Source organism: Macrotis lagotis, chromosome 5, assembly GCF_037893015.1.
Source record: "Macrotis lagotis isolate mMagLag1 chromosome 5, bilby.v1.9.chrom.fasta, whole genome shotgun sequence".
NCBI lineage: Eukaryota > Metazoa > Chordata > Mammalia > Peramelemorphia > Peramelidae > Macrotis > Macrotis lagotis.
This window is the reverse complement of record NC_133662.1, coordinates 143,622,917-143,647,173: the sequence shown is the minus strand read 5'-3', so window position 1 is coordinate 143,647,173 and position 24,257 is coordinate 143,622,917. Positions and strand designations below refer to the sequence as shown.

General features: G+C 34.1%; 1 long non-coding RNA gene across 1 annotated transcript; it reads left to right on the top strand.

The window, feature by feature from the left end:
• Window positions 1-4,102: 4,102 nt before the first annotated feature.
• Window positions 4,103-24,255, top strand: LOC141489923 (uncharacterized). Its single transcript, XR_012469022.1, has 3 exons — window positions 4,103-4,170; window positions 4,676-4,740; window positions 24,179-24,255. It is a non-coding gene; the product is annotated as an uncharacterized LOC141489923 (long non-coding RNA).
• Window positions 24,256-24,257: the final 2 nt, after the last annotated feature.

The window sequence follows — 24,257 nt, the reverse complement described above, 5'->3', positions numbered from 1 at the left end:
ATATATATATATATATACATATATATATGTATATATATTGTTATGGTAACTCGAGAGGGACTGGTCATGTATCGAAAACATGAGACACTAGATGGATAGCCTATATTGTGTATGTATCCCAGAGAGACTGAAATAAAAAGACAAAAGGTCTCTAGTACATAGGTTATTCTTTTGTGTAAAAGTTAAGGGGAAAATGGGCAAAAAATTGCATGGAATAAAATAGCATAGAGGAGGTAGCTTTTTTTGATATTCATTGTGATAGTATCCAAATCATAAATCATTCAATTTTTAAATATCTGCTCTGCCATGAGGAATCATACAATTTAAAAAAAACTATCCATTTTGAACTTAAATACAAAGATGAAAATTTTCCATGTGCACAGCACAACATAAAAAGAAAATTCATTTTAAATAAATTTTCGTTTCACATTGCTTATGTTTTTGAAAAAATATGTATGAAATACTAGATGTTGTTTTCAAAGCTACTCTGCTTTTCTGGGATTCCTTCTCAATTTCCATGTGTTCTTTTCTGTTATGTTTTTTCTTTTTTCCCTTTTCTTCCCCACTCTGCACTAGAGAAGGCTACCATTAAATACTAATATGTATATATGTGTGTATGTATATGTGTAAAACCAGTCTATATGTACATCTATTCATCATTTCTCTGGATGTGGATATTGCAATTCTTCATAGATCTTTGTAGCTGATTTGAATATTTATAATATTCAAAACGAATTAGTTGTTGAAAGTAGTTTATAGAACAATACTGTTGTACAATGGTCTTCTGGTTCTGATCATTTAACTCTTCATTGTTTCATGCAAGTCTTTCTATGTTTTTCGAAAAATCTACCAGCTCATCATTTTTTTGTAGCACATTAGTAGTATTCCATCACAATCATAGACAACTTTCTCAGTCAATCCCATGAGCAGCCCTCAATTTCAAATTCTTTGTTGCCACAAAGAGAGCAACCATAAATATTTTAAAATATGTAAGTTCTTTTCTTTTTTCCATAGCCCCTTGGGAAACATACTTATGAGTGGTATTGCTGCGTCAAAGGGTACACACACACACACACACACACACACACACACACATAGTTTTATAACTTTTTTCTCTCCAAAATGGTTGAATCATCATTTTTGTGATTCATTACTGACAATGAATTAGTGTTTCAGTTTTCCACATTCCCCTCCAACATTAGTTGTTTTCTCTTTTATCATTATTATGATAATGAGAGGTAAATGATGGTATCTAAAAATTGTTTTAATTTAATTAATTGTTTTAATTCTCCCTTTTATCATTATAAAGTTGTGCATATAATTGTTTTAATTTGAATTTTTCTAATCAATAAATATTTAGAATTTTTTTTGGCAAGGTAAAAGGGTTAAGTGACCTGTCCAAGGTCACACAGTTAACTAATTATTAAGTGTCTGAAGTCATATTTGAATTCAGGTCCTCTTGAATCCATGGGCAGGGTTCTATCTACTGCACCAGAACATTTTTAAAAAATATGACTAGATGTAGTTTTTATTTTTTAATTGAAAAACTTTCCATATCCTTTGATGTTTTATCAAATAGGGAGTGACTCACATTTATGTGTATATATATATATATATATATATATATATATATATATATATATATATATATATATAAAGTTTTTTTTATAGTTGACTTATGAGACCTTTATTTAAGGAACTGTCTACAAAATATTTTTCTCAGTTTCCTGTTTAGCTTCTAATCTTGCCTACATTGGTTTAATTTTTATAAAAAAAAACAAGTTTAATTTAATGTAATTGAAATGATCATTTTGTACTTCACTGTGCTCTTTATATTTTGTTTATTCATAAATTCTTCTTTCTATAAGTCTGATATGTAATAGGTTACATGTTCAGCAAAATTTCCTTTTTTAATCTCTTCTTATATCAAGGTCCAATATCCATTTTGACCTTATCATGGTAAATGATTGGAAGATGGAAACATACAATTTAAGATAAAATGAGACAATATTTGTGAAAGTGCTTTAACATTATAAAAGGCTATACCAAAAACAAGGTATATAGTAATACTGACTACTATTGGTCTATTTTAAATCTCCAGAAATATACTTGTTTAGAATACTTATTCATTATTACCAAACAATAGGTAATAGTACTGCTTATTTTTCATTCAAAACTCTAGGAATTGATAATTTTTCCATGTGAATTTTCCTCTAACAATGCAGACTGCAACCCCTTTATTATCTAGTAGGCTACCTTTGAAGGTGAATGTGGCTAAAAAAAATCCATCACCACCTAGCCAACTAGATGATGGATTTCTTAGACCTTTGGACTTTGGTTTTTGGACAAGAGACATGATGACCTTCCCTAAGCCTGCAGATGAAGCCTTTCCTGCTTTGTAGGATATGCTAAAACTCCTCTGCTACAATCTCTGCTACAACCTTTGGGATACCAGAGCCACCTCCATGCCCATGAAGCAAAGGCTGAAGACTATAGTGGAGGATCAAATTTGAATGTTGCTCTGATGGCAATCAATTTTTGATACCAGCAAAGTGAAGCAAATAATGCTTTTAGTTTTATTTTTAAAAAAAAATTTTTTTTGCCAAAGACCCAGGTGAATTTTTTGATTGCTAATATCACCTTTAAATGCATGATTCTATGATTTCTAGAATGAACTTCCTAGAATGAATAGCCTTGTCAATTCTTACTATTGCAATAACTTTATAAATATTATCCCCATCTCCTATTTCTCCATCTTCCTTGCCAAATCGTTGGTGTTTTCCCACTGGCTACTAATTAAAGTCCAAATTCCTTCAGAAGACTTTCAAGGCTCTCCACATTAGAATCTGGGGTACCTTTTCAAATTTATTATTACTACTTTTCCATAAAAATTTCATATTTAGGTAATCTTAACAATTCTGCAATTCCTAAATACACGATACCTTTGTTCATGCCTATCCTTTTGCCTGGTTGGTCATTTCTGTCAAGTTTTTTTAATAATATTTTGCTCATTGTTCAAGGTCCAAATGTTACTTTCCAGCATACCTTCTTCCTTAGTGTAAAGTGACCCCTCCCCACTTCAATATCTCAGCAACAATAACACTAACAATTAGCATGTATGTAGCACTTTAAAGTTTGCAAAATGTTTTACAAGTTATTTTGTTTCCTCCTAATATCAATCCTTTGAGAACAGTGCAAATTTAATCTCTCTTTTTTTACAGATGAGGAAACTAAGGCTGGACTAGGTTGAACAATATGATTTATATGGCACTTATTACATATTTCTTTTTAGTATTTTTTATAACATTTCTTCATGTATCTTCATCCCCCATTAGATTGTAGGCTACATTTCTAAAATATTATTTTGATCATATCAGTACCCAGCTCACAAATCTCCATTGTATTTTTTTACATATTTGTACCTATAATAACAATTGTCACAATATCCTATACTCAGTAGGTTCTCAGTGAATATTTATTTTTTGAATGAATCTCTGAATCTCTTTTGCTATTGTTAAGTTGCTTCAGTCATGTTCAGTTCTTCATGATCTCATGTAGGAATTTCGTGGCAAAGATAATGGAGTGGTTTGCCATTTCTTTCTCCAGGTCATTTAACAAATAAGGGAACTGAGGCAGACAGGATTAAGCGACTTGCTTAGGATCACACAGCTACAAATATCTGAGGTTCGATTTGAACTCAAGAAAATGAGTCTTCCTGACTCCAAGGCATGGCACTTTATCCATTGTGTTGGAGTACTGTATTAGAGTTTTCCAAAATTACTATGAATTTCTAGGAAAAAAAAGTCTTTAAGACTTCTGTCAGTTTGCTTTGTAGTCCTGTTCACAAATTAGTTAAATTTTCTTCTCTTTTTCTCTATATGCTAAGTCTTCTGTCTTAGTAATTGTTCAGTTATTCTTTCTTTTTCATAAACTTGAATTCATGTAAGAAATTAAAATTTAGGCTTCTAAGATAAATTACACTCAGTTGTTTATCCTCTCTTAAGAGTGAAAGGTTCTTCTACCAATTATTCAGATTTAAAAAAATGAAACAAAAAAACAAAAACTGATTTGTAACAGCTTGGTTACTTTCCTGGACCTCACACAAAAACAGTGGCTGCTGAAAATTCAGAATTCATAGCTTTTTGTCCATGTTCTGCTTTTCCAACTGGAGTAACTGTTTCCATTTTTTTCTTTTTAATAGTTATAGAGCACATCTATATGAAGAACATTCTAGTAGCATGTTGAGATTGATATGGGAAAAAAGGAAGAGAGAGAGTTTTCATTAATTGGTTTATATTCTAGTGATAGGATTGGAAGGGTTGAAAGATTATTTTGAAAAGTAAAACTAAATGTAGGTCATAAAGAAAAATTAGCTTGTTCTCTCTTTAGAGGCAAGGGATTGCAAGTTATTCCTTTTGCATTTATTTTCCCCAGCTTCCCTTTTATTTTTAGATAAATGTAAGTCAGAGAGAGGAGGCAGAAGTAATTTTTAGAAATTCTCTCTCTCTTCCCACTCAACAGACCATATGCTTTATGGGAGCAGGGTTTGTCCGTTTTTATATAGTCAATTTGAAAATCAGCTAGTTATAAAATAAGTCTAGGATTAAATCAGCATTTATAATACAAAGGCTGCTCTGGCAATAAAATGACTAAACAAATTATTGTGTAAATATAGAGACTGCTCTGCCACTGACATTTGAGAGACTATTGACTATTCCATGAATATATCTGCATTTTGGGGTAACTTATATATCTATTTTTTTTCTCCTAAAGACAGATTAAATAATTACTTGTTTTGGTGCAAAACATAATTGACCAAGACCTTTACAAAACTCAGGTTAAAGAAATGTCATTTGCTTCCCAATAGCAACAGTTCACCCTTAGAATGTGCTTCACATTTATCAAATACCAGTATGCCCATAGGTGGAGTCCTATGAGGTAGATAATAAGATTATTTTTTATTTTAGTCATTTTTTCTGACTCTTTCTGACCCCTTTTGGAGTTTTCTTGGCAAAGATACTACAATGGTTTGCCATTTACTTTTGCAACTCATTTCACAGTTGAAGAAATTGAGACAAACAGGTTAAGTGACTTTGATTACATATCTAGTAAATATCTGAGGTCAAATTTGTACCCAGGAAGATAAGTCTTCCTGATTCTAGGGCATGCAGCTCTCTGCTCTGTGTCATTTGAATGCCCTGTGCAAATACTATTAGCCTCAGTTTACAAATGATGATCCAAGGCTGAGAAAGCTAAAATGTCTGGTCTAATAGTATGTGACTGATAAGTAGTCAAATTGAGACTTGAATCTATATCTTCTATTATTAATTCTAATATTTTTATACAATGTTTATTTACATTGTGTTAGAACTTCATTGATTTCTAGCTTTACCAGGACAAGAAAAAAACCATCTGAGTGCAGAAAAGATACTATAAATCTCCTCAATGGAACACAATTTCAGGAAAACTGAATCAAGTATGGAATTAAATGACAGTATTAACATCATCTTGATGATATTTGCTTGGACATAGTTCAAAGGTTATGATTAGAGTTAGCATGGGTTTTCAATTATGTTACTGTAGGTATTCCTTTAATGTGTGAATTGGACTTGCTGCCAACTTTCAATTCTGTGATTCTGTGATTTTCCATTTCTGTTCATCACAGCCAACATCCATGAATTCCATCACTGATTTTTGAGAGACCAGAATGTTGTAGTCACACAGTCAGATTGAGATTAGTTAAAGACTTTAGCTTGAAAAAGATCAAGATCTCCCACTGCATCCAGGGACTTGATCCAACTGAGCACTGGACTCAGATAACTCCAGAAGAGAGAGTGAGGCTGTTTTTTGCAAAACCCTCCCTCATTTAAATCCAATTCATTTGTATGTCATGGCATCACCTCCTTGATGTCATGGTCTTCTTCAAGAATGAAGGATAAACAAAAGCAAATAAGAGGGCTGATGTGTACAAAACCAAGAGTTTTTGCACTGACTTAGTCATTGACCCACTGTGTGACCTTACTGATTATCAATCTCTTAAATTCTCTGGGTCTCAACTTTGTCATCTATTAGACTGTGTAATCTCTATACCTGTTTTCAGTTCAGCATAAGATTTTATTACAATATCTCTGTAGAACAAAACAAGTAGATTAAACTCTTGGAGTATTTGTAATAATAATATTTGGCTTAGATAACAGTTCTGTACCCCCCCCCATAATAGGTCTCTATTTCTCTTAGCTACCAGCTGACTTTTTTTTCCTAGCACAAAAATGACTATGGTACTGCAAAGATATTATTGAAAAAGGGACTTACTCCAAAAGTTATGCTGAGCTAACAATGTTAGAAATGGAAAGAGTTAGTACATTTTGTCCTGAAAAATTTCCCATCTGGCCATTTATATTGGCTACCTAATGCCCAAGACATTTTTGACACCTGAATTTCAAGTGAGAAGAAAAAAATGATCATTTTTACTTTTTTTTCCTAACATGATTGGCAGTTCCTGGGCTTCTTTAAATATCATTCCTTTCAAACTATAGCTGATGGTTACACTGTCATGCCATAATTTGTGGTTTAGTGAAAGCAATTTAGCAAAACTTATCTTCTTGTGTGTGTGTATTAGTTGAAATGAATGGAAGATTTCTGTGTTTGAATATACTTTTCATAGCTAGAAGTAACTAAACATACAATATTTTTTATTTCAAAGATTCAGAAATTTCATTTATATAAAGGCTTCTTTCACTACCACAGACTTAAACTCTTCCCCACTTTAGGGATGGTCATTGTGAACTGCTGTGTTTGAAAAAATTCATCTCATCATCAATTTTCTGGGGATAGAATCCTCCTCAGTCTTAAAAGTCCAAATTCAAAATACCAAACTCCTTTAGCATATTGTTAATTAATTTCCTGATAACTAGATGCCATTTGTTCATTGAATGAGAATTCAGAAATCAATAGCAAAAATAAGTTAAAATTGCTCAAATCTAGGGATCATCTCAAGTTACCTTTCAGTCACCAGATAGAAAGAAAAGTGGTCCACATAATGTTTTTCCTACTTAGTACTGAACTCATAATCAATAACTCCAGACTACTGTTCCCCTGTTTAAGAAATTCAATAGGATCTAAAAGTCTATTCTTTACCCATGAGATGAACAAATTTAGAGAATTCAATCCAATGTCCATTTGGCCTATTTGACCCTGACCTGTGGAAGCGTATTCTGAGCTCATTTTGTTCTGATCAACAACAGATGGACACACTGTACCTTGACTCTATTGTAGTGATGGTATTTTAATTCTCTTCTACAACACCCAAACAATCAGCCAACTAACCAGTTAACGCTGTAGGAAGTGTTAATGTATTTAGACCAAATGAATGTGGAACTGGAAGAACAAGACCTCACTTTGCAATTTACTAACCTGGGTGACCTCCAACAAGCAATAATTTCTCTGAGCTAGTTTTCTCTTCTAGAAATTGAAGATAAAAAATTTAAAGTTTCTGCTTCCCAGAAAACTTACACAGAGAGAACCTGGACTCTTAAAGATCACAATTGACTTGTTTGTAAAGAGACTCTTAGACCTGATGTCAGAAGACCTAAGCTTGAATACTGTCTTCAATCCTTAGTAGCTTGTTGTTGTTGCTTATCCCTTCTTCTTGAAGAGGACCAGAGACATCAGGAGGGTACACAAGTATAACTCTGGCCAAGAATCTTAACTTCTGTGGACTTTTTCTCATCTTTAAAATGAGAACTAACACTCTCTTATTCTTTCCAGTACTTATTACTATGATTCTACAGTGATCCCTTTTACCCTATGAGGAAGAAACTTTTAAAATAGCAAAAATATTATGTAAATGTGAATTATTATTTCAATTAGTTTTTTCTTCTTAGTTATCCAGTGAATTGAGACTAATCTTTGAGACTCCTGATTGGACAAGTGACCACTACCTTATTGGGCACCATTTTTCACTCTTTTCCAGGACAGATACTTTGGAAGCTAATTTGTACATTCAAGGGGAGAAGGGGGAACCTTGTTGAAGAAAAAAAAATTAATCTACAAATATTTATTAAACATCTATGATTCAAGACATTGTTTTAAGTACTGTAGGGCATAAATATAATCATGAGAATACAAAGTGATTTTGAGAGGCAGTGACTACTAACATCTGGGGGGATCAGGAGAGGTCTAATGTAGGAGGAGCCCCTGAGCAGGCTTTGAAGGAAGTGAGGGATTCAAAGGGTGGAGGTGAACATAAAACATTAGATAAATGGAAGGCATTATGATAAATCACAGTTGTAGCACTTATCTCTGCTACAACACAACTTTTTATTTCTTCCTCTGGCCTCTTTTAAAATACCTTTTGTTTTTATGCTACATAGATTTCTGAATAAATCCCTTACCCTTTCTTTATTTTAAAGGATTAAGAAAGAAAGAAGGAAAGAAAGAGTTAAAACAATTTAAGCCATTAAAAGAACTTAAGCTCAAATCTGGCTTCAGACATTTACTAGCTGTGTGACCCTGGTCAAGTCACTTAACCTATTTGTTTCACTTTCCTCATTAACAAAATGAGCTGGAGAAGAAATGGTAAAACTACTCTATTACCTCTGCCAAGAAAACCCCAAATAGGGTCACAAAGAGATGGACATGATTGAAACAACTCAACACCAAAAGCTAAGTCCTTGACTTCATCTGATAATGTATACAACATTCTACATCCATTGTCCCTTACATTTACACTGAAGGGAAAAAGGTGTATTTTCTCAATCCTTCTTTAGGACCAGATTAAATATTTCCCCCCAATATGGTAGTGTGCTTTGAAATTGCCTGCCTAATTGCCTTAGACCCTAAGACTCAGATCTCTCTTAAATATGTCCCTAAAGAAATCAGTGGAAAATTAGAAGCATCCTCCCAGGCAATATATCATAACAAACACAATTTAAAACTAGAAAAAAATCAACCCATTTCATTATTCTTTCAAAGAAAAAATATATTAGATCTTTCTCTCTCTCTCTCTCTCTCTCTCTCTCTCTCTCAAACAAAGATCAAGAAGGTTTTATGGGAATCCTAGAATAACAACAACCAAAAAAAAAAATCTTTGGACGAAAATCAAAATGTTATGAACAGCACTCTCTAAGTAATGACATGTATCAGCAGTATTTGTAACCAGAAGAACAATGTGATAAATTTTAATCACTTGGGACTCCAGTTCTGTGGGAAGTGCCTAATACAGAGACATCATTTATAGGTTTCCAGTTATGACCTATGTCTGAAAGACATTTTAATGATAACTAGAGAAAGTAGGGAGATTGTCTTCCCAGAGTGTTGAAGTTCCTGCTTGTTGTCATCCTCAGCTTCCATTAAAGACCAGAGCTTTTCAAAGGTACTTACTTCAGTGTGCAAGCCTGAAGGGATGGAACTATCTTAGATAAAACATGCCAGAGATGTACACTCCTCAGGATTTCCTGTGGGAGTCTGACCAAAATGCAACAATATTAATAAATATAAATTCTGGAAATGACTGTTGGCCAGAAAGTATGTCAAGAAATTGACTCTTGAATTTTTCTAACCCCGTTAGTTTTCTTGGGTAGTTTAAATATTTTAATGCATCTGGTCACATTTTCAGACCTCCCCATGGGGACAATTGCTTTAAATTACATTAAAGGTTCAGAAGCTTGTATAGACATGCCAGAGAAAGGAGTATAACTCCATATATGTTCTAAATCACTGACCTAGTGCAGGGTCTCTGGGTGTTCTGTGTCCTTTGCCCTGGAAAATATTTTGAAAAAATACATGTGACTGTGAAGCATCTCATTGCCCCAAATAAACAATTGTCCTTTGCTCTGCTCTTATTCTTTCTTGTCTTTAATGGAATATTTTTTTGGGGGGGGGTCTTAGAAAGTCAAAGCAAATTTCAACTTTAAAATCACAACATTTGTAATAATGAATGCATGAATAATTTTTAAAAAATTAAGCTTTATATACTTGACCAAACACTTTGTGAATCTGGAGCATAATAAATTCAAGAGTAATTACTCTTTTCAGAGATCTTCAATTCTTAGAGGGGTGGAGAAAACACACGAAGGGGAGTCATGGTCCAGGTACTTTAGTTTAGGAAAAAAACAGATACTGAGAGTGAGTGGGGCCATAATGTGGTAGATTGAATGACTTCAGGGGTAATGTCAGAGTTGATTTGATCATGGTTTATGATTCCAGATCTTGGGGTTAGGGAGGGGAAAAATAAATTTGAAGGGGTAATATGATTTGTGAGGAGATGTTAGCAGACTAGAGAATAATTTGTAGGGAGGAGAATTCTGACTTTACCAGACCAATCAACTGGAAATATCATTTAAATTTACTGAGACTCAGTTTACTCATTTGTAAAATGATTATAATCAAATAAGGAGCATGTATTTACTGTGTGTTAGATCTCTACCTCATAGACTAATGTGAAAGAGGTCGAAATAGTTCTTTGCAAACAATCTTTCTATTTGTTAGTTATTATTAACCATTATAACTCAACTGATTGAAAGTATTTCTTGCTATTTTAAGTTTTAAATCAAGTGGGATATCCTTGTCTTAAAGCTTCCCAGAAGGCAGAAAGCTTGAAGGCTTGCCATCTATGGCCTTGCACTGCTTTCATATTCTCTTGATCAAGAGAACTCATCTTTCAAAATACATGCAGATTTCCTGTCTCTAATTGCCTTCTCTTTTCACTTCTAATGGATGGCCATCTGGTCACTAATAGTGAGTGGGGATAAACTGAATCCTGACTCTTGGTATCTTTCAATCTGTTTCAAAGCCCACTGCTCCCAGGAGATTGCAATTTTTTTCTGTTGGAGTTAAAGAAACCCTTATTATTACAAGATTCTTGTCTACATAAGTTTGTCTTTTTAACACCTATAATACATTTGAATCCAAATATTTTCTCTTCCTAGGTAATTTGGTCTAAAGACTTGTTATTAATGAGAACGATTACTATGAGTACAAATATTCAATTTTATTTAGTTAATATACAATTGCAATCAAGAGGAACTAAATATCAATGGTTGAACCTATTTATTTATATTATATATTGAAAATATCTAATTGATGAAGAGATTTGAAACTTTGTATAGTAACAGCTATAAAACTTTAGAGTCTATATCCTATCATAATTTTCCATATCCTTCCCATTTTTGTATTCCTAAGTTTTATTCTTTTCTATTCAATTTTATCAAGGTAGTCAGTGTTAAGTGACTTGTTCAGGGTTGCACAGCTAGTAAGCATCTAGGCTGGAATTGAACTCAGATCCTCCTGAACCCAGGGCCTTTGCTCTATTCACTGAGCTACTGAGCTGCCCCTTTGTTAGTTTTTTAATGGAAACAAGTTGGTATAATGGACAGGAAGCTAGTCTGCAAATCAGGATAGGAACTAAAGCCTTGCCTCTTAAGCCTATTCCAGTTCTTAAACTTCACAGTTTATCAGAAAAATCTTCTATAGAACAAATATCAATCTGCTTAAGTAGAGAGGTTTTTCTCTGTCAATTTACCTCTATGTCAGTTTACATAAGTCAAATTACAAATTATTGATCAAAACCAGTCATTTTCTTTTCTTTTGTTCTCTTTTTAAAATAATATTTTATCCAATTAGGTGTAAAGATAATCTTTAATTTTAAAGAAATGTTGAGTTCCACATTTTCTCCTTCCTTATCTCAGTTCTCCCTTCCCTAAGACAGTAAATAATTTGATATAGGTTATGTATATTCATTCATGTAAAACATTTCCATATTCATCATGTTGTGAAATAAGAAATAGAACAAAAGAAAGAAAAACACACACACACACGAAATACAGTGAAAAGAGAATGTTTTGATCTGCATTCATATTCTATCAGTTCTTTTTCTAGTGGTGAATAGCATTTTGGAATTGTCTTGGATCATTGTATTGCTGAGAATAACTAAGTGATTCATTCAATCATGCGATATCTGCTGTTATGGTGTACAATATTCTCCTAGTTCTTTTCATTTCATTTAGCATCGATTTAAGTAAGTCTTTCCAGAAAACCAGTAGTTTTAAGTAACCTTACTAATGGGGGGAGAAAAATTTAAAATTAAAATTTTATAATTAATTTAGACTATTTCATGTCATAGTCAATGAAATATGCTATTTACTAAATAAAAGTAGGGCTCTACCTAATATTTACCTTATTTTATCAGGTCTTTCCTATAAAGAGGGCAATGGTCATTCAGAAATATTTTGTTACTTAATTTTATTTATTATTTAATTACATGCTAGACTCCCTTATTTATTTATGTAATAAAGTTAAGTTATTTGGCTAAAGTCATGCAGCTAAGTAAGTATTAAGTGTCTGAGACTTCATTTGAACTCAGTTCCTCCTGACTCCAGGACTGCTGTTCTATCTACTGCACCACCTAACTGCCAGCAGACTCCCTTTTAAGTCAGTTAGATGGTGAAATAGTTAAGACTATCAGATCTGCATTCAGGAAAACTCATCTTTATGAACTCAAATTTGATCCCAGACCCTAGCAGTGTGATCCTGGGCAAGTTTCTTAATTCTGCCTCAATCTTTTCATCTATAAAATGAGTTGGAGAAGAAACTGCCAAACTATTCCAGTATCTTTGCCAAGGAAACCCCAAATGGGGGTCATGAAGAGTCAGAAATGATGGAAATGATTGAACAACAACCAATGCCAAGAACTTTGTAAATCTTGGGAATACAAAATCAAAAGTAACCCTTGTCTTCAAAGAACTTACCTTCTAAGAGGGATAGAGACAGGCAGACAATACCCAAGGAGAAGTCATAGCCCAGGAAGAGCACTTTAATCCAGCATGTCACAGAAATGGTGAGAATCCAATGATTTGCAGGGATTCTAGACTGCCTACAATTAAGTAAAAATTTTCTGATCACAACCCAATCTACAGTTGATGTAGAGTAAAGTTGCTTTGATGACATTCTTGGCAGTGACACTGGAAAAAAAATGGAAGTATTGGAATGAATTGGGACATCTTTGCTGTAACTCTCACAGTTAAACTTTGAAATTATAGCATGTTAGAACTGAAAATGTTTTGAGGTCCTATCATTTAAGCCACTTTCCATTGTGAGGTGCAGCTAGGTACTGCAGTGCCTAGAGCATTAGTCTTGGATTAAGGAGGACTTGAGTTTGAATCCACCTCAGACACTTGGCATTTACTAGCTCTAACTTGGACAAGTAACTTAAGCCTGATTACCTCACATCCAGAGTCATCTCCAATTATCCTGATTCATATCTGGGCACTGGACCCAGATGACTCTGGAGGAGAAAGTGAGACTGGTGACTTAGTACAGCACCCCCATGCTCAAATCTAATTCATATATTTGTGATGGTATCACCTCCCTGATGCCATGGTCTTCTTTGATAGTGAAGGATAAACATAATCATCATCACCTCTGTCCATGTCTGTGTCTGTCCTGTCTTTCTCTTTATCTCTTTCTGTTTCTCTCAAAGGAAGCATTGGCTGAAGTTCATAAAACCATCAAGTTAGAATTGAAAGGTATCTTAAAAATCCAACTCTCTTATTTTAAAATAAGTAAACTCAGGCCAAGAGAGATGAAGTGTAACACTAGCAATAGATAATAATACTAGATTCCTGTATTCTGATTTGCAATGCTGTTCTCATTGTCAATCAACCCAGTAGTATTTATTAAGCTCCTACTACATGGAAGCCACTATTAGGGAAAGAAAAACAAAAATACATGATCAAGGGGAGACAATGTTTACATTTCTCCTCCCATGCAACTAGCTATTTGTAATTCATATAAAAAACCCCACAAACACCTCTCTCTCTCTCTCTCTCTCTCTCTCTCTCTCTCTCTCTCTCTCTCTCTCTTTCTCTCCCCCCCCTTCTCCTTTAACAAAAACATTCTCTAATGTTATAGAAATTCATGGCAGTGGAATTGTTTTTCCAAAAAGCTTTCAGTATTTGCCAAATCCACACTTCTAAAAATTCAGATCTCATGAGTAGAGTGCTTGATAAATCAGTTGAAAAATATTATATGAATATAAAACAATATGATAAGATGTGCCCTATCCCCAAATGAATTTCTTGAACAATTTAGTCTATTACATTTTGACTTATTACTGCAAACAAATTATTTTTTAGGTTAGAAATGAGAGTGAACCCTTTACAAGAGCAATAAGCCAAGGAAGGAAAGAGAATAAGACATTATTATGTGCCTGCTATGTGCTGGACTCTATTCTGAGTGTTTTAAATTTTCTTATTTGATTCTCACAACAACCTGTGAAAGTAGATGCCATTCTTATTCCCATTTTACAACCAGGGAAAATAAGGCAGACAGATGTTGAGGCCAAAGCAAAGGTTTCATGCTCAATAAATCTATTGAATTGAATGGTGTTTTAAATGTATAGCATTCAACAGAAACACCATTTTCTTTATTTATTTTTAGCTTCTACTTGAAATTCAGACAACAGAAAACTCCAGTTCCTTTTAAAATTCTAAACCTATAGAGATCAAGTAAATTCCTTTGTTTCACTAATATGTGCTGATTTTTCATTTAACAAGACTTTCTTTGTAAGACTTGGGGTTCAGACTGACAAGTATTTGAGGTGAAATTGCCCAGCCAGTATATTGGTCAGAGGAAATATGTGAGTGAAGGAAAGGTACTTCAAGAACACAAACCAAAAACTCTGATGGTTATGCATATGACAGAGCAAGAAAATTGAAGATTGAAACAAATGACTATGAATGAGAAATAAAAAATATTTATTGGTGGCTTTTGATCCTTCCATATAATGTGAACTACATTGCACTATTGAACTTTGGAGGACTTATGCCTTAATCAGAGATAAATCTGTTTTTGTACAGATTTTTAAAAGTGATGTAAGATATCACATGCTATGTCCTATATTCTTTGAAGTTCACAAACTCCCTGCCTCTAACACATACCTCATTCCAACACTCACAAAAGTTCAACTCTGAAGAACAGCTCCACTGAGACGAGAATTTTTCCACCCAGTTCACATCCCTTGACTTGGCTCTATACCTCCTCCATACATGGAACCCCTTTGAAGAAAAAAGGAACTCTGTGTTCAAAGAAAAGATGGTACTATACCAAGGGTGAAGAATTATTCTAACTCTCATTATGCATAATGCCTAGGATTTGCTTCCATAGAATATTTTTAGCATACTGCAGATAGAGTAGAAAAAGTAATGAATTTGAAAAGAGCAGAATCTGGGGGATCAAATCCCACCTTTTTCACTTAGTGTCTGTACAGCCTTGGGTAAATTATTTAACTTTTCTGTATTTCAGTGTCTTCATTTGCAAAATGAAAGGGTTTAACTAGATGATATTTAATTTCCTTTCTGTTGTTAAATCTATGTTCCTATGATCTCGATCTCTAAGATCTCTTCCTTCTTTAAGTCTATTATTCTATGAATTGATCAGTTCTTATATATAAACTTAGACTTAATAGATGCTGGGTATTATCTATTTGCTGAAACTCTTACTTTAAATGAAAGTCCAACTCAAAGACGGAAGGCATGCATCAAAATGATGTTTTCAAATACCATTTCCTTCAATCTGTTTCATTTTGTCAAAAACAAATCATGGCTTGACCAAAGGTCAAATCTAGGCAATTCTACATCACAATTAAAGAAATCCATCCAAGTTCCAAATTTTTTATTTTTCATTTGGGAACCATTTCAGACTATGAAAGGATAAATAATAGTCAAAAGAAGGCTAATTATTTTACAATGAGATCAAAGTGTAAAAAATATTTGCCCTCTCAATCAAGTATATTAAATCTCTATTTTCAAAATTTATGACTTCACTTTTAAGTATAACAGTCCAAGTTTTATATTTTGTACTCTTGACTTGACTGAAATGAAAGAAAAAGGGGATGTGTTCAGATATTTGTCCAAGAGTCACAATTATGAAGTCTTCCTACTATGCCAAGCCTCCCACAGGACAAATGGAGAGATAAACAAAACAACAGGCTCCAGAGTTGTCCATATTGACATGGCTGTAGGTGCTGGGATTAGAATGTTTCATCTCCAGTATCCAGTGTCTCCCACAAGGACAACTAGCAGGAGGAAAGAGGAAGCATGAGGTTAAGAACTTAGAAAGATTGGACAGATAGTCAAAGAACTGGATAGATTAGACAGTCTGCAACTCATTAGCAGAACCTCTCCCTGGGGTCCTTGCAAACATCCTACAAACAGCCTGCAAAAAACAGAGAGAGACCTTCTGACAGTCAAGTACTAAAAACAAAAAATGAGCTCAGTCTGACTGCTAGCTCATATAGCAAGGTCTATTGAAAAAAAAGGAGGAGAAACTAAAATATTTGGCACTTAATGTTCCATTGAATTGAATTGAATTGAAGCTGACATTTACTTGAAATAAAATTTAGGTCTAATCATGGATTAGAAAAAAGAAAAAAATTTCTTAGGGACCCCTTTTGACTTTGAAAGATGGTCAGTGTTAATAAAGGAAAATGAGGGAAGAGAATGATACATTGCTATAGAATCTTCAAGCTGATAAAGCACTTTCTTCATAGAAAAGTCTCCAAGAGATAGTTGGATCAACTTTTATCACACCTTTCTATAGCTGAAAGAAAGACCTGAAAAAATTATGCTTGGCTCACAGTTATACAGCTAATAAAAATCAGTCAGAATTTAAGCCTAAGTTTCTTGGCTTTAAGTTTAGCACTTTCCCCCCTATATCATATTGTCCCTTATGAGGAAAATGTGAATAGTGGTAAGAAACAGAAACAAAAGCAAAATGAATAATGCTTTGAATGAAAGAGTCTGACTGATATTTCAGTACATTAGAAAAGAATGAGGAATGCAATGGAATGCTGATTGTATTTGGGTTTGGAGCGACTAACTGGGTTTTGAAACCTGGCTGTACTACCTACTATCCAGATGACATTGGTCAAAGTTTTGGGCATCTTTCTCTGAGGGAATCAATTTCATCATAAAGAAATAAATATGATCTGAGGTTCCTTTTAGCTCTGTATTTATGATCTAATATGAGAGTTCCCACGACGTGTTTCAGAACTGTGAAGCAAAATGTACCTGTCCTTTGGGAGCTTATAAAACTGGTAAAGTAAGTCAGGATAGGAGCCATTTTATTATTGGCAATGGAGATCATTTTAGATAGCTGAATATCACATCCAAATCATTTTCCAAATGATTAGGGGAGCAATAATTTTCCAAATTAAGAATCAGCAACCATGGCGTGGGTTCAAAATTTGCTCTCCATCTGCTTTTTTTTTAGGGTGAGCTAAGAATTATTTTTTACATTTTAGAGTAAAGTTTTCATTTATTTAAAAAACTACAAAATAATATCAACATTATTAGTTTTTCTGTTACAAAAACAGTTGATGGGCTGGATTTGACCCTTGATCTAGAGTTTGTTGACTCCTTGTACAAATGACACCTTAAAAGTCCAACAATGGGTGCACCTAATAGGTGAGCTACATCCTTTCTTTGTATTATTGCCAGATTCGAATTCTCGAAGTTTATATATTCGTTTCTCATTTTTTTTTTATTTTTGCAAGGCCATGGGATTAAGTATCTTACCCAAGGCTATTTTTGAACTCGGGTCTTCCTGTCTCCAGGACTAGTGCCACCTAGTTGTCCCATATTCCTCAACTTTCTTTACTGGGTTTATCTAAGCCTATGATGAGCATTGCAGTCTGAAGTAGCCCCTTCTACCTACTATTCCCCCCAACACTTTTCCTTTCAAACTCATGTTCCTCTGATTATAGTTTAGACTAACTTTGGCATTTGTAATATCTATCATTTCCTTATTAATTCTCCTTTCATTTTATTTACCATGTCAAATGATCATCAAGGAAGCTTTCTTAGATAATCCACTCAACTGTTAACACACTTATGGCATTTTAACCTGAGCCCTAATTCCAGATGGTTTACGTGGAACAGGAGCACAGAATGAATTGTCATTGATAATTCCAACATGATGCATTAGGTGTATAAGTAATCAGGAAAAAATGCAGTTTAGCCCATATATTCTTTGGAAATATGCATAAATATTTACAAACTAAAGAGTGAAATGCAACTTTTTTCTGTAAATGAAATATTTTTATAAGAAAATATTCTTTTTTCATTAGAATAGCCAAACCCTGGAAAATAGTGGAAAACTCACATGAAAAATTCCTGGAAAAATAATCATTTTCTATATTATCCATGACTTAGCTTATGCAGACACCATTTTGGGCCCCAATATGGTATTCTACAATAGCAAATTTTTTTGGAAATCATGTGTTTGAACCACAACAAAAGCAGTAGCAGACACTAATCAATTGTACATCTGCACTTTGGGCAATTTGAAGTCAAGGATTCTAATTCATCAATTTCTGGCATTTGGGTCTTGTATGATTCATAGTTCATGATCCCAAGTTTCCAGTGAATTAGATTTTTGTCCCCCTTTACAAAGACATGAAAGCAATGTTGGCCTATGTGGGAAGAAAACTAGGAAACTGCCTGCCTGATGTTATTTAAAAGGTGCTTCATCAAAAGTCTTAAACTGCTTTATTGCTTACTTCATTGGACTAAGTCACTGATGACTCCTATTTTTATTATAAATTGTCATCCTAATGATTAAGTCCTTAATTATGGTTAATTTCTGAAATTAGTTGTTCACTCCACTAGAAGAGCCATAAAGAGATAAATAGGGCAAAGGACTGATAGGTTTTGAGTGGAAAAGACAGAAAAGGAATCTTTTCAAAAGCTAACACTACTTAGTCTCCAGAGAGGAGGTGCTATAGTGAATTATTTGGAAATTTGATGGAAAGCAGCATGGCAATATTGTGGAGAGGGAGGAATGGAGCGCAGATTGAGCACTAAAGGCTAACTGTATCGTGTGTGTGTGTGTGTGTGTGTGTGTGTGTGTGTGTGTGTGTGTGTGTGTTAGTGGTGGTAAGGAGATCAGAGAAAGAACAGACAATGTTTTAGTAAGGCTGACTATCCATGCAGTTTTCATTTAAACTTTGTCAAAACATGTTGTCTTGGGGATGCACGCCAGGGAGAGATGTCCAAACCTGAATCAATCACTTAGCACCTTAAGCTAGGGAAGCAATTGATTCACCGTACATAGTACAGGGGGGAAATTGAATCTGGATTATGATTTCAGGTCTACTAACCTAATGAGAAAGAAAGGTGAGGCTACAGGGGAATAAAAGCTCAGTTCTTGAGAGTAAATAAATATAAAAAAGACACTATATAATAAGGTAGTCAGAGACAGTAAAACCACAAGATTTTATGTTATAGGTAGAATAGAAAATTTAATGATAAATTCAATTCAATTCAGTACAATAAGAATTTATTAAATACAGCTAGATATGGAGCATTGTGCTAAGTACTGGGGCTACAAAGACAAAAATTAAATGTTAAGTCCCTGGTGGATGGGGGGGGGCAAGGAAGGGATAACAGGTGTATAGAAATTCATTTAAATAGTTCTATAGTATCATTGATCTGACCATTCTCTCTAGTGATGTGCAACCCATCCATGCCTACCCAACCTATGTGACTTTTGTCCATGTCTTCCTAAAAATTCTTCACAGGCAGTTTATTCTGCATGGCAGATGACTTTATAACTTTCTTCTAACATTCTGAAATGCCTGCTCACCTCTCATGGTGAGGATTCTCACCATGTAATTAGTCCATCTTCTATTCTGAGATATAATAGAGTTTCTTTTACTCCTGTTTTTCTTAAGAGCTATGTTTTGGTTATATAGTGCAGCTTGACTGTGGTTGATATTAATTGTCAATTCTTCAGAGACTATTTCATTCTATGTTTCACTATGATATGGCAACATTGGTAGAATGTTGCCATTTTTAAGATGGATTTTTACTTCCATGGGAGCAATCAAAGTCATTAAAAAAAATTTGTATTTTTCTAAAGGGAATAACATTCATTATCCTCCTTTTCAACTTTGTGCCCAGCCTGTTGTTCATTTATACTGTCTGTCCCAGAAATACACATTGAAGAACAAGAGTTATAGGGTGTTCATTCCAAAGCACACTGTAATCTAGAATATAGATTATATTATAGAATATAGATTTACTTGGTCATTCCAAGCCAAAATTCTTTGAATCTCTTCCAGGAGGTTCCACAATGTTCTAGGATTTGATGCAATTCACAATATTAATTATAAACAGGAGCATCTGTAGGATTTCACTATCCATAGAGGATAACCTCTTCAGTTTGGACTCTGTGCTGGCTCTCCTCCGTTGCAGTGGCAAGCCCTTTTTGGCAAACATAATCTCCCTGTTAAATGCTTGGCTTTGTGTGTATTCAGAGTCATCTAATAGAATTATTTATATCAGTACATCTTTTAAGAAAGTTTGAATGACGTGATGCATGGATTGTAAACAACTTGTAAAAGAAGTTTGTAAAATTATTTCACTCTACTGAATCAAATGCTTTTTATAATCAACAACCAATCAAGTATAGGGAGATACTATATTCTTCACATCTATAAAATGGTAAAGAAGTAATTTAACTGTAAAAAAGGTAAAGAAATAGTGTATTGTTGAATAATATTTATTAAATCTGGCTTATTTACTATTAATACATGCATCATGGATGCACTTGATTTATTAGCAGATAATTCTTTTAAAAACTTTGACTAGATGAAGAGTTGGCCAATGATGAGAAATTATTAAAATTATCTGCCTCTTTCAGTCTGCAACATTTTTTCACACTTTTGTCTTCCCCTTATTCCAATTATATATCCCTCAAAATTATGTTACCTCTAGTTTTTTATGGCTTCTATAAATATTCTGTCCATTCTAGCTACTTTTTCTGTTTTTGTTTTCTGTCTGCAGCGCAATTTTTTACCTTTCCTATAAACACATCTATGCTTTTGATATTAAGGTCTAAGTACTGTGATTCCATTGCCTTTGCCAGGGGACATAGTTTATTATGATGGTTTTGTCAAGTCTTTTTTCTTTTATTTTATTTGTAATTAGCAGTGCACTGGAGTCAATTGATAGAATTCTGTTCCTTTAAGTATTGTATCTATTGGTAGATCACTGGACAAGGATCCCATATTGAGAATAAAAAAGTTGCTTTAAAGTTTAAGATGATCTCATACTTTGTGACTTACTCTTGTCGCCCTATTTCCCACAATTCATTCTTAAAATGGAAAGGGGATACTAGGAGTCATTTTAAATTTTTCTTCATTTCATTGGTTGCTGTGACCAAAAGAATTCATTAGCAAGCAATCAGTCTACTCTTGATGACCTTTAGCTCATTTTAGCTAGGTTGGCCCTTAGATAGCAAACTATTGTAAGAGCAGATTCAAAGTCTATGTAACATGGTAGAACTTGCCCGAGCTTGCACTCTGCTGACATAGCCTTGGAGAATCTCAAGTTTCCTCCATATCACGACGAGACATCAGAATAGAATGTTGTGGAAGATGATCCTTCCGCAGGATATTTACACTAAGTAAATATAAAATATTTATCCTATCTGTTTATTTTTGTCCAAACATGTGTTTTCATAGCCTTTTTATTTGTTGTTGTATTCTCTCACTGCTATTCCATCTCATTGTGCATTTCTCTTATAGCAATTATCCTTTGAAAATATCTAGGAGGTTGGTGAATGATTCAAAGAGTAGAGAAAGGGGATTGGGAGAGAAAGAAATAATAATATTGGGAAAGCGGTAGCAGCTGAAATCTAGTAGAAGACTGGTGCAAAAGGGAAATGAGATATACGCACTAGGGAAAAATCATTGATGACTTCTAGGTCTAGACCTATATCATCATGCTAACCTTTTTCTATAAAGTGTGGAGGATAAGGAAGAGAAAGGATGTGTTAGAGAATGTTATTTCAAATTATGTCAACAGAACAACCTATAGATGAACAATTGATCTCTAGATCTTGAAGGATCTTCCTGAAACTCAACAAGGAAAAGATTTAAATCAACCTTTTAAGAGATTTTTAACAAAAATTTGTAAAATTTTCCATGGAACAGTCTTAAACTTCTCTGTTTCAAGTGATTATCACTACCCCCTCCTGTTTTTTTTTTTTCCATCATTACTCTGTTGGTGAATGGGAGGTCAGCTGAGACAACTGCAGTCCTGTTTTGATGTCATTTCCATGAAACAAACAGGCCCTTGTAAGAGAAGATGGTCAGGGGAGGCTAGGTGGCACAGTGGATAAAGCACCGGCTGTGGAGTCAGGAGGACTTGGGTTCAAATCCAATGTCAGACACTTAATAATGACCTAGCTGTGTGGCCTTGGGCAAGCCACTTAACCCCATTTTCCTTGCAAAAAAAAAAAGGAGATGATCATCAGAAACTTCACCATAATGTTTATTTCAATTTTGGATGTGTTTCACACCTTCCCAACTTCTCATACTCCTCTCTCTTTGGACTGGAGGGCTGGAGGGTAGAGCCCTCAACTCCACTCAAAGCTTTCCTCTCTCACAGGCGTCTTTGAACTTTCCAGCTCACACTGCTTTAGAGCTCTAGTCTTGGTTTCAATTCCGCAGTAGAAGAAGTCTCGGCACCAGGAAGATCCCTGGTGTTCATCCTGCTCCCACTTTTCCAACTTTCTCTTGTGTATTGTCTTTCCCCCATTAAAATTTAAATTCCTTAAGGACAGGGGCTGTCTTCTCTTCTTTGTTTTATTATTCATTGTTTAGCACATAGTAGATGATAAATAAATGTCTATTGAACTGAACTGAATGGTGGTAATGGTTGGCTAGCTACCAAATGGGTACCTGTTTCACCCACAAGTAAAACGTTGCTTACAAAAAACTTCAAAAAATAATTCCTGCCCTCAAGGTGCTTAGATTTGAATGGAGGAGAAAACATTTAAACAACGGGGTATGTACAAATGCTTACAGTTTAGATAAAAGGTCATCATAGACTAGAAGGTTTTTAGCAGCTGTTTTTTAGCAGGCCCCCTCTAGAACATGATATTTGAGTTGAGTCTTTAAAAAAGCCGGGGATTCTAGGAGATGGAGATGAAGAGGGACAGAATTCCAGTCATGAGGGCAGCCAGAACAAAGGACCAGAGCCTGGAGGAATGTCATCTACAAGAAATGGCATTGGATCATAAAGTATATATAGAGAAAGTTAAGTCAAAGAAGAATGGAAAGATAGGAAGAAGCCCATCTGAACACCAAAAGTTTTCAATACCAATTCTTGATGAGTTTTGGAATACATGGATGGGAAGTAATGACTAGACCAGATGGAATAAGGCTCAGGTTTCAAGATTACAGTAACACTTTTAGAGAATGGAATTTAAAATGGAACATTCAATTCAAGCAAGTACAGATAATGAAATCAAAGCTAAAGCAGAACAGACAAGAATCATTCAAGGTTTCCCATAGTAAATATATTATAGTCAATCAGAATGATATTTTGTATTCATGTTGCTATTTCAATTGCAAGTATTTGTTGTGCAATGGAAATTATTTATAATAAGAAGAATGAAGAGTGATTACTGTGAATATGCAATCCAAAATTTAAAATGAAGTGATTTGTTACTGCTAGAATTTTGCATCCAAATATCCGAGCATATTAATAATGTAATTTGAAAACTCTAGAGAAAATTATACAGGTGTTTTGGGGCTCATGCCTCCTCTATTAGAGATAAGAAATAATGGTCAGTAAACCAAGGGCATATTGGGTCAGTAAAGCAAATAGCTTCCATGAATTACACAATAGGGATTAACTTTAATGAAGTGAAAAATTTTAACAAGGTCTCTCACTAAAACCAGGCATTAAGAGAAAATCCTGACCTGTGGGCAATTGCTTTATTATGCATTAGAAGCTCTATTTGTTTAGATAGCAAGGATTCCATTCTCAATAAGATTTCTTAAGTCACCCCAATGGGCAAAAGCAGGTTTTTCATTGGCATGAGGGTAGGTGAATGTTCTTTTAAATGAATAAATAAATGGTTCAAGGTTTATCAAAATGAAATGTCTATGAGTAGCAAAACCAAAAATATGATCCCTGTTGCAAAACAACAATTTGTGAATTTAATTGCCTAAGTTTACACTAGAATGAGTTCTTTCCTTTTGTGGAAATTGAATTGATCACTTCAGGAGAAATGAACAGCTCAGATCTGTGTTCACATCACCTAAAAACCAAAACTGTCTGTCTTGCTTGTACAAAGCCATTTCATATTTTTTTCTAAATCTTGTCAGGTCCTAGATTCCTGGGCTTGTACTTGGTTTCAAGAGTTGATGTTTGTTCATTCCAGAAGAGGACCAAAATGATATCACT